Source organism: Oncorhynchus mykiss, chromosome 12 (genome assembly GCF_057628025.1).
Source record: "Oncorhynchus mykiss isolate SJ-2025 chromosome 12, ASM5762802v1, whole genome shotgun sequence".
Classification (NCBI taxonomy): domain Eukaryota; kingdom Metazoa; phylum Chordata; class Actinopteri; order Salmoniformes; family Salmonidae; genus Oncorhynchus; species Oncorhynchus mykiss.
The window spans coordinates 56160200-56171558 of record NC_143033.1 but is presented as its reverse complement, the minus strand read 5'-3'; positions in this window follow the sequence as shown (position 1 = coordinate 56171558).

Here is an 11359-nt window from a genome sequence, read left to right as displayed (position 1 = left end):
TCTTTATTAATTTCGCTTTGCATCAGTACTCCGGTTGTAACAAATGACAATTGAGAAAAACAAAATAAGAAACCAACAAAACAAAGTGATCAACATTCTGTTTTTAGAAAAACAGTGAGGTATGTAGGATAGATGAGACAGCATTAGACAGTAGAGCCTGAGAGAGTCAGCTGAGTCGCAGACTGGTGAACATGGTGAAGTGGCTAGTGGGTCAAAAGCAACAAAGCCAAATATGACGTCATTACTCTTTAGAAAGAAAACAGAATTGGGAGGGTGAGAAGAGTGTTAGAGGGCTTGGCCATGAAGAAAACCCAACACAAATAAATGTAATTGGGACAAGAAAATAAAGTTTAAACAAGTTAACAATAATACTGGGTCTAAATAAACATCTAGGTAAAACATGAGTGAAGCAGATACTGCTTAAACATGTGTTTGATACAAAACAATGTGCAAAAAGTGTCCCAAAACTGACAAGTGTGTGGTAAATATTTGACAGAAATCATATCTTTCAGTCAGCACCCAGTGAACCCCTGCAAGTCGATACCGCTGTGACTGACAGCCATGATCAGAATGGTTTCCACGGTAGCCAGTCTCCCTGCATGGGCCCTTGTTGATCATGATCAGTTTCCAGGAGAAATCTGAGCAAAATATAACTTGAAATATTACATTTATATAAGTATTCAGACCCTTTACTCAGTATTTTGTTGAAGCACCTTCACAGCGACTACATCCTAGAGTATTCTTGGGTATGATGCTACAAGCTTGGCACATCTGTATTTGGTGAGTTTCTCCCATTCTTCTCTGCAGATCCTCTCAATCTCTGTCAGGTTGGATGAGGAGCTTCACTGCACAGCTATTTTCAGGTCTCTCAAGAAATGATCGATCGGGTTCAAGTCCGGGCTCTGGCTGGGCCACTCAAGGACATTCAGAGACTTGTCCTGAAGCCATTCCTGCGTTGTCTTGACTGTATGCATAGAGTTGTTGTCCTGTTGGAATGTGAACTTCGCCCCAGTCTGAGGTCCTGAGCAGGATATAGTCAAAGATCTCTGTACTTTGCGCCATTCGTCTTTGACTCGATCCTGACTAGTCTCCCAGTCCCTGCTGCTAAAAAACATCCCCACAGCATGATGCTGCAACCACCATAGGGATGGTGCCAGGTTTCCTCCAGACGTGACATTTGGCATTCAGGCCAAATACTTTAATCTTGGTTTCATCAGACCAGAGAACCTTGTTTCTCATGGTCTGAGAGTCTTTAGGTGCCTTTTGGAAAACTCCAAGCGGGCCATCATGTGCCTTATGCTGTGGAGTGGCTTCCATCTGGCCACTAAAATAAAGGCCTGATTGGGAGAACCTTCCTGCAGCACTCCACCATCGCCACAGAGGCACTCTGGATCTCTGTCAGAGTGACCATCGGATTCTTGGTCACCTCCCTGACCAAGACCCTTCTCCCCCGATTGCTTAGTTTGGCATGGCAGCCAGCACTAGGAAAAGTTCAAAGCTTCTATTTAAGAATGATGAAGGCCACTGTTCTTGGGGGCCGTCAATGCAGCAGCATTTTGTTAGTACCCTTCCTGTGCCTCGACCTGCACAATCCTATCTCAGAGCTTACAGACAATTCCTTCTACCTCATGGCTTGGTTTTTGTTCTGACATGCACAGTCAATAGACAGGTGTGTGCTTTTCCAAATCATGTCCAATCAATTTAATTTACCACAGGTCGACTCCAATCAAGTTGTAGAAATATGTAGAAATATCTCAATGATGATCAATGGAAATAGGATGCACCTGAGCTCAAATTTGAGTCTCATAGCAAAAGGTCTGAATACTTATGTTTAACACATTTGTAAAAATGTCTAAAAACCTGTTTTTGCTTTGTCATTATTGGGTATTGTGTGTAGATGAGGAGGAAAAAAATAATTGAATAGACTTTATAATAAGGCTGTAAGGTAACAAAATGTAAATTTTTTTTTAAAAAAACAACAACAAAAAACAAGGAGTCTGAATACACTGTAGGTCTCATCCAATAAACAGTTCAATAAATGTGTTTTTGTGGGCTCTTCACAGGCCATCAGTTACCTTTCAGAACCTAGTTACAATAAAAATGTATTGTAGTATAATCAGTTCTCATACATGGGAACTTGCTCCAGGTAATTCTGGTAGCCAGACGTGTTCTTGTCGTACTGAATCTGTTACTGCCGTCGTTTCAAGACCGATTCATTGTCTTCTGTGTGAGCTGGATCCGCATCCCTGCCTGGGACCTAGGAAAAACAAGCCTTCATGATTTCCCCCTATAATATTGCTTGAAATAATATTGTGCATGGAAATAAAGAACATGCACTACATTTCAAAAGAGGAAGGGTAATGTAGAATGGTAAATGGTTCAATTCCACCAATTGAGGTACTGAGGCCCTTCAGATGAGTGTGCTTAATTGTGTTCTTTAGGTTAACAATTTTTTATTATCTACATTTTAGTCATTAAGCAGATGTGCTTTTCCAGAGCGACTTGCAGGAGTGTGTGCATATATTTTAACATACTGACCTCCTGATACCATCCATGTCCTCTGTTCCAACAGCAACACTGGCAGTAGACATGCTTAGGATACGTCGCTGAAGGATGGATGACCTGATGGGAAAAGCAACCAGAGACGCCGCAAACTTATCCAATAAGAACCGGATATTTTCATTTGCAAAACATTTTGCTACGTGTGCACTAAGTCCAAGGCAGGTGCTAGAATACCATAGTCATGAACAGTACCTGCAATGCTTTTGCATAGCAGGGGCAGGTCCCCTTTCACCATTCATGGGTGAGGTAGGCATGGCTGGGGCTGAATTACTAAAAAAGGGACAGTAAATGGTGATTAAAAACGTAATAAAGATAAGTAGGGAAATGGATATTTGACCGGCTGAACAAATATTTAAGATTCGGCATAGGGGTCGAAATTAATTAAGGTTAGGGTTAAAGGTAAACTCCGCAATATGACATAGGTGCAAAAAGTAAACGGCATAGTGGGTCAATTTCCAAAACAACTAAGAGCGTTGAAGCGTGAGTCTAAACTCCTCCAGTGTTTTGTAACTACCACACTCAGAGTGAAGCAAACCCATGCACAGATACTGTGTGTCTTGCATCTCAATATCTCCGGTGCTGCTCATGGCAACTTAATTTAGCTGAGTCAACATTTAACATTAGGTTAAAACCTCTTATGGCTGCATCCCTTTGTTCTCAACTTCCGCCTGAAGACATACCCTAATCTAACTGCCTGTAGCTCAGCCCCAGAGGCAAGGATATGCATATTCTTGGTATCATTTGATTGGAAACATTTGGAAGTTTGTGGAAATGTTAATTGAATGTAGGAGAATATAACACAGTAGATCTGGTGGAAGAAAAGAGAAAGAAAGAGCATACATTTTCTGTTTTTTATTGTTGTAGCATCATCTTTCACATGTACTAGAATAGCCACACAGTCAGATAGGATGCTGGAGATAATTTTGATGGGTAACGCAAGAGGGCAACTGTATGTGTGCAAAGTTTCAGACTGATAACTTCAGGAATGGGTGAGCTACATGACATTTAGCATGAAGTCACCCAGATGTCCCACACAAGTTGCCCAAATGAACCCAAGTGGCCGAATTGGTGAAATGACCTATAACTATATACAACAGTGCAAATAACTATATACAACCTATCAAAAATATTCTAACACAAACACACACACACAAATGTTTTTTAAATAAAAATATTATTAAATAAATATTTTTTAAAAACTGTACACCCTTTGGAAGTCCTCTACACAATATTTTGCTGCCTGTGCCATGTCTCATAGCAGTCTCTTTCTGATGTAAAGCAGAGGTAAACTGAACAAGTGGTGCAGTTCATGCGACACAGAACACAACGACGCCTCCATGCTGTGCCCTTTTGGCCCTGAGGCACAGTCATGCCTGCAGTAATGAACTGTGGCATATGAACACCACTGGGGGCAGAGGTAGAGCGGGCAGCTTGGCACCGGGGGCTCCCAGTTGGAGGCGCTATCACTGTGAAAGAAAACATGCAAAATATATTTGTATTGTATGAGCCTTTTATCATCACATAAAATAAACAGATATGTATTGTATAGAGCAGAGGGAACAGTCACTAAGGTGAACTCCGGCCAACTCCAGCCATTGTTGTGTGCCTGCCCTCCCCTGAACAGCACCCAATGGCTATTTTATATGGAAATGGAGAGGAGTAGCAGGCGAAGTGGCCATATGTGTGTTTGCTGTTCTACTCCATTCCATTTGAATAAAAAAAAAAGGAAAATATAATCAGACATGGAAAATACATACACTGCTCAAAAAAATAAAGGGAACACTAAAATAACACATCCTAGAGCTGAATTAATGAAATATTCTTATTAAATACTCTTTTCTTTACATAGTTGAATGTGCTGACAACAAAATCACACAACAATTATCAATGGAAATCAAATTTATCAACCCACGGAGGTCTGCATTTGGCGTCACACTCAAAATTAAAGTGGAAAACCACACTACAGGCTGATCCAACTTTGATGTAATGTCCTTAAAACAAGTCAAAATGAGGCTCAGTAGTGTGTGTGGCCACGTGCCTGTGTGACCTCCTTACAATGCCTGGGCATGCTCCTGATGAGTTGGCAGATGGTCTCCTGAGGGATCTCCTCCCAGACCTGGACTAAAGCATCCGCCAACTCCTGGACAGTCTGTGGTGCAACGTGGCAAAAAAAATGCCACCCCACAACATGACTGACCCACCGCCAAACCGGTCATGCTGGAGGATGTTGCAGGCAGCAGAACGTTCTCCACGGCATCTCCAGACGTCTGTCACATGTGCTCAGTGTAAACCTGCTTTCATCTGTGAAGAGCACAGGGCGCCAGTGGCGAATTTGCCAATCTTGGTTTTCTCTGGCAAATGCCAAATGTCCTGCACGGTGTTGGGCTGTAAGCACAACCCCCACCTGTGGACGTCGGGCCCTTATACCACCCTCATGGAGTCTTTTTCTGACTGTTTGAGCAGACACATGCACATTTGTGGCCTGCTGGAGGTCATTTTGCAGGGCTCTGGCAGTGCTCCTCCTGCTCCTCCTTGCACAAAGGCGGCGGTAGCGGTCCTGCTGCTGGGTTGTTGGCCTCCTCCACGTCTCCTGATGTACTGGCCTGTCTCCTGGTAGCGACTCCATGCTCTGGACACTACGCTGACAGACAGAGCAAACCTTCTTGCCACAGCTCGCATTGATGTGCCATCCTGGATGAGCTGCACTACCTGAGCCACTTGTGTGGGTTGTAGACATCGTCTCATGCTACCACTAGAGTGAAAGCACCGCCAGCATTCATAATTTGCAAATAAATTCATTAAAAATCCTACAATATGATTTTCTGGATTTTTTTTCTCATTTTGTCTGTCATAGTTGAAGTGTACCTATGATGAAAATTACAGGCCTCTCTCATCTTTTTAAGTTTGAGAACTTGCACAATTGGTGGCTGACTAAATACTTTTTTGCCAAACTGTATATATATTTATATTTCATAAAACGGCATTAGCACTTACCCGTCCAGAAGTACGTCCTGTCCTTGCAGAAACACCTCCTCAGTTCCTGTTTGAATCATAACACTCAAAGATTCCTCAAACAAAAAAATCGTCTCACTTTCACTTTTTCACTTTCACTTTAGACTTTGTCTTCGCTTTTCCTGATTTATTCTCCATGATATCTTCAATGAAATCGTTGAAAATACAACTTTATATACTGCTGCGCGTAACAAGCCTCACAGCAACTCCTCTGACAGTCAAGGCGAGAATGGAGTTCCTTACGCGTAAATTTACAAACAAGGAATGGTGGTCCAACCCAAAACCATTACATACTGGCGTTTACCTCAGCTCATTGGCTATCTACCCAGAACTCAAATGTTCATAAATGACCAGCATGGTCAAATAATAGGTCTGGGACAGGTAGCACGTCCGGTGAACAGGTCAGGATTCCATAGCCGCAGGCAGAACAGTTGAAACTGGAGCAGCAGCACGGCCAGGTGGACTGGGGACAGCAAGGAGTCATCATGCCAGGTAGTCCTGAGGCATGGTCCTAGGGCTCGGGTCCTCCGAGAGAGAGAAAGAAAGAGAGAATTAGAGAGAGCATACTTCAATTCATACAGGACACCGGATAAGACAGGAGAAGTACTCCAGACATAACAAACTGACCCTAGCCCCCCGACACATAAACTACTGCAGCATAAATACTGGAGGCTGAGACAGGGCCAAACAGGAAGGATATAACCTCACCCACTTTGCCAAAGCACAGCCTCCACACCACTAGAGGGATATCTTACACCAACTTACCATCCTGAGACAAGGCCGAGTATAGCCCACAAAGATCTCCACCACAGCACAACCCAAGGGCGGGCGCCAACCCAGACAGGAAGATCACATCAGTGACTCAACCCACTCAAGTGACTCACCCCTCCTCTAGGGATGGCATGAAAGAGCACCAGTTAGCCAGTGACTCAGCCCCTGTAATAGGGTTAGAGGCAGAGAATCCCAGTGGAAAGAGGGGAACCAGCCAGGCAGAGACAGCAAGGGTGGTTCGTTGCTCCAGAGCCTTTCCGTTCACCCTCACACTCCTGGGCCAGACTACACTCAATCATATGACCCACTGAAGAGATGAGTCTTCAGTGAAGACTTAAAGGTTGAGACCGAGTTTGTCACGTCCTGACCTTAGTTCATTTTTTATATCTCTGTTTTAGTTTATTCAGGGCGTGAGTTGGTGTGGGCATTCTATGTTTTTGTTCTAGAATTTCTGTGTTTGTCCTGGTATGGTTCCCAATCAGAGGCAGCTGTCGATCGTTGTCTCTGATTGAGAACCATACTTAGGTAGCTTGTTTTCCCACTATGAGGTGTGGGTAGTTATTTTCTGGTTAGTGTTTGTTGCACCTGTCAGAACTGTTCGTTTATCGTTTTGTTGTTTTTGTTAGTCTATTCATTCTTAATTAAAAGTATTATGGAAACGTACCACGCTGCACTTTGGTCCTTCTCTCCTTCCACCAACGGAAATCGTTACAGAACTACCCACCACAAAAGGACCAAGCAGCGTGGAAGGGACTCCTGGACAGGTGAGCAGCACTATCTGGAGAAATGGACATGGGAGGAGATACTGGAAGGCAAGGGACCCTGGGCACAGGCTGGGGAGTATCGCCGTCCACAGGAGGAACTGGAGGCAGCTAAGGCTGAGTGGAAACACTACGAGGAGTTTGCCCGGCTGGCAAGGAAGCCCGAGAGTCAGACCCAAAAATGTACTGCGGGGGGGGCACACGGGGAGTGTGGCAGAGTCAGGTTGGAGACCTGAGCCAACTCCTCGTGCTTACCGTGGCGGGTATCGTACTTGTCAGGCACCGTGTTATGCGGTGGAGCGCACGGTGTCCCCCAGTACGCATTCTTTGCCCGCTGCACTACATCCCAGATCCCTGCATCTGCCGGGCTAGGGCGAGGATCCAGCCAGGGCGGATGGTGCCAGCCTTGCTCTCCAGGCAGCCAGTGCGTCTCCTCGGGCCAGGATATCCTGCGTCGGCTCTGCACACTGTGTCTCCCTTGTGTCTGCACAGCCCAGTGCGTCCTGTGCCTGCGCCCCGCACGTGCCGGGGTAAAATCACCATCCAGCCAGGACGGGTTGTGCAGGCCCTTAGTTTGAGACCTCCAGTGCACCTCCACGGCCCGGTCTTTCCTGTGCCTCCTCCGTCTCCTCCTTCCATGTTCTTCCGCCTGTCCGGCACTTCCAGAGTCTCCCTCCTGTCCGGAGCTGCCAGAGCCGCCGACAGGCGGCTCTGGAGCTGCCAGAGCCGCCTGTCGGTCAGGAGCTGCAGAGCCGCCCGTCAGTCAGGAGCTGCCAGAGCCGCCCGTCGGTCAGGAGCTGCCAGAGCCGCCCGTCGGTCAGGAGCTGCCAGAGCCGGCCGTCGGTCAAGAGCTGCCAGAGCCGCCCGTCGGTCAGGAGCTGCCAGAGCCGCCTGTCGGTCAGGAGCTGACAAAGCCGCCCTTCACTCCGGCGTGGCCAGAGTCGCCCTTCACTCCGGTGCTACCAGAGTCTCACAGTCCGAGGTCGGCGGCGAGGGTCGCACTCCAAAGGCGCCACTTAAGTGGGCAAAGACTATGGTGGAGTGGGGTCCACGTCCCTCGCCAGAGCCGCCACCGCGGACAGACGCCCACCCAGACCCTCCCCTATGGGTTTAGGTTTTGCGGACGTAGTCCCCACCTTTGGGGGTGGTACTGTTTTTGTTTGTGTATTCATTCTTAATTAAAAGTATTATGGATACGTACCACGCTGCACTTTGGTCCTACTCTCCTTCCACCAACGAAAATCGTTACAGAGTTTGCGTCTCTCACATGGGCAGGCAGACCATTCCATAAAAATGGAGCTCTATAGGAGAAAGCCCTGCCTCCAGCTGTTTGCTTAGAAATTCTAGGGACAATTAGGAGGCCTGCGTCTTGTGATCGTAGTGTATGTATAGGTACGTACGGCAGGACCAAATCAGAGAGATAGGTAGGAGCAAGCCCATGTAATGCTTTGTAGGTTAGCAGTAAAACCTTGAAATCAGCCCTTGCCTTGACAGGAAGCTAGTGTAGGGAGGCTAGCACTGGAGTAATATGATATTTTTTTTTGTTTCTAGTCAGGATTCTAGCAGCCGTATTTAGCACTAACTGAAGTTTATTTAGTGCTTTATCCGGGTAGCCGGAAAGTAGAGCATTGCAGTAGTCTAAACTAGATGTAACAAAAGCATGGATTAATTTTTCTGCATCATTTTAGGACAGAAAGTTTCTGATTTTTGCAATGTTACGTAGATGGAAAAAAGCTGTCCTTGAAACAGTCTTGATATGTTCGGCAAAAGAGAGATCAGGGTCCAAAGTAACGCCGAGGTCCTTCACAGTTTTATTTGAGACGACTGTACAACCATTAAGATTAATTGTCAGATTCAACAGAAGATCTCTTTGTTTCTCGGGATCTAGAACAAGCATCTCTGTTTTGTCCGAGTTTAAAAGTAGAACGTTTGCAGCTATCCACTTCCTTATGTCTGAAACACAGGCTTCTAGCGAGGGCAATTTTGGGGCTTCACCATGTTTCATTGACATGTACAGCTGTGTGTCATCCGCATAGCAGTGAAAGTTAACATTATGTTTTCGAATGACATCCCCAAGAGGTAAAATATATAGTGAAAACGATAGTAGTCCTAAAACGGAACCTTGAGGAACACCGAAATTTACAGTTGATTTGTCAGAAACAAACTGATATCTTTCCGACAGATAAGATCTAAACCAGGCTAGAACTTGTCCGTGTAGACGAATTTGGTTTTCCAATCTCTCCAAAAGAATGTGGTGATCAATGGTATCAAAAGCAGCACTAAGGTCTAGGAGCACGAGAACAGATGCAGAGCCTCGGTCTGATGCCATTAAAAGGTCATTTACCACCTTCACAAATGCAGTCTCAGTGCAGTCTGCAGGAAGGCAGTGAGTTGCTGCGCAACAGCCTTTTCTAAAATCTTTGAGAGGAATGGAAGATTCGATATCGGCCAATAATTTTTTATATTTTCTGGGTCAAGGTTTGGCTTTTTCAAGAGAGGCTTTATTACTGCCACTTAGTGAGTTTGGTACACATCCGGTGGATAGAGAGTTGTTTATTATGTTCAACATAGGAGGGCCAAGCACAGGAAGCAGCTCTTTCAGTAGTTTAGTTGGAATAGGGTCCAGTATGCAGCTTGAAGGTTTAGAGGCCATGATCATTTTCATCATTGTGTCAAGAGATATAGTACTAAAACACTTGAGTGTTTCTCTTGATCCTAGGTCCTGGCAGAGTTGTGCAGACTCAGGACAACTGAGCTTTGACGGAATACGCAGATTTAGAGTCCGTAGTTTGCTTTCTAATAATCATGATCTTTTCCTCAAAGTTCATGAATTTATTACTGCTGAAGTGAAAGCCATCCTCACTTGGGGAATGCTGCTTTTGAGCTAGCTTTGCGACAGTATCAAAAATACATTTCAGATTGTTCTTATTTTCCTCAATTAAGTTGGAAAAATAGGATGATCGAGCAGCAGTAAGGGCTCTTCGATACTGCACGGTACTGTCATTCCAAGCTAGTCGGAAGACTTCCAGTTTGGTGTGACGCCATTTCCGTTCCAATTTTCTGGAAGCTTGCTTCAGAGCTCGGGTATTTTCTGTATACCAGGGAGCTAGTTTCTTATGAGAAATGTTTTTAGTTTTTGGGGGTAAAACTGCATCTAGGGTATTGCGCAAGGTTAAGTTGAGTTCCTAAGTTAGGTGGTTAACTGATTTTTGTCCTCTGACCTCCTTGGGTAGGCAGAGGGAGTCTGGAAGGGCATCAAGGAATCTTTGTGTTGTCTGTGAATTTATTGCACGACTTTTGATGCTCCTTGGTTGGGGTCTGAGCAGATTATTTGTTGCAATTCCAAACGTAATAAAATGGTGGTCCAATAGTCCAGGATTATGAGGAAAAACATTAAGATCCACAACATTTATTCCATGGGACAAAACTAGGTCCAGAGTGTGACTGTGTAGATCCAGAGACATGTTGGACAAAACCCACTGAGTCGATGATGACTCTGAAAGCCTTTTGGAGTGGGTCTGTAGACTTTTCCATGTGAATATTAAAGTCACCAAAAATTAGAATATTATCTGCTATGACTACAAGGTCTGATAGGAATTCAGGAAACTCAATGAGGAACGCTGTATATGGCCCAGGAGGCCTGTAAACAGTAGCTATAAAAAGTGATTGAGTAGGTTGCATAGATTTCATGACTAGAAGCTCAAAAGACAAAAACATCATTTTTTTTGTAAATTGAAATTTGCTATTGTAAATGTTAGGAACACCTCCGCCTTTGCGGGATGCACGGGGGATATGGTCACTAGTGTAGCCAGGAGGTGAGGCCTCATTTAACACAGTAAATTCATCAGGCTTAAGCCATGTTTCAGTCAGGCCAATCACATCAAGATTATGATCAGTGATTAGTTCATGGACTATAATTGCCTTTGAAGTAAGGGATCTAACATTAAGTAGCCCTATTTTGAGATGGGCGGTATCACGATCTCTTTCAATAATGACAGGAATGGAGGAGGTTAGGTATAGTTTCAGTAAGTTGAAGGTAAGCTTTAGGGAAAGGCATAAAAGCTAACATTGTTAACAGCACCGCTGTTCATTTTCTGCCTGTGTAAAAGTAGCCAGCAGAAAAAGTAGCCAGCTGCACTAGGGTCAGACAGCATTCCTATATGTAGATTAAGACACTGCAGAGCCAATGTGAGATATGCCTCGGAAAATGTTCCTCAATCCAGGGATGAGAAATGCTTTGTCAAAGATTTGAA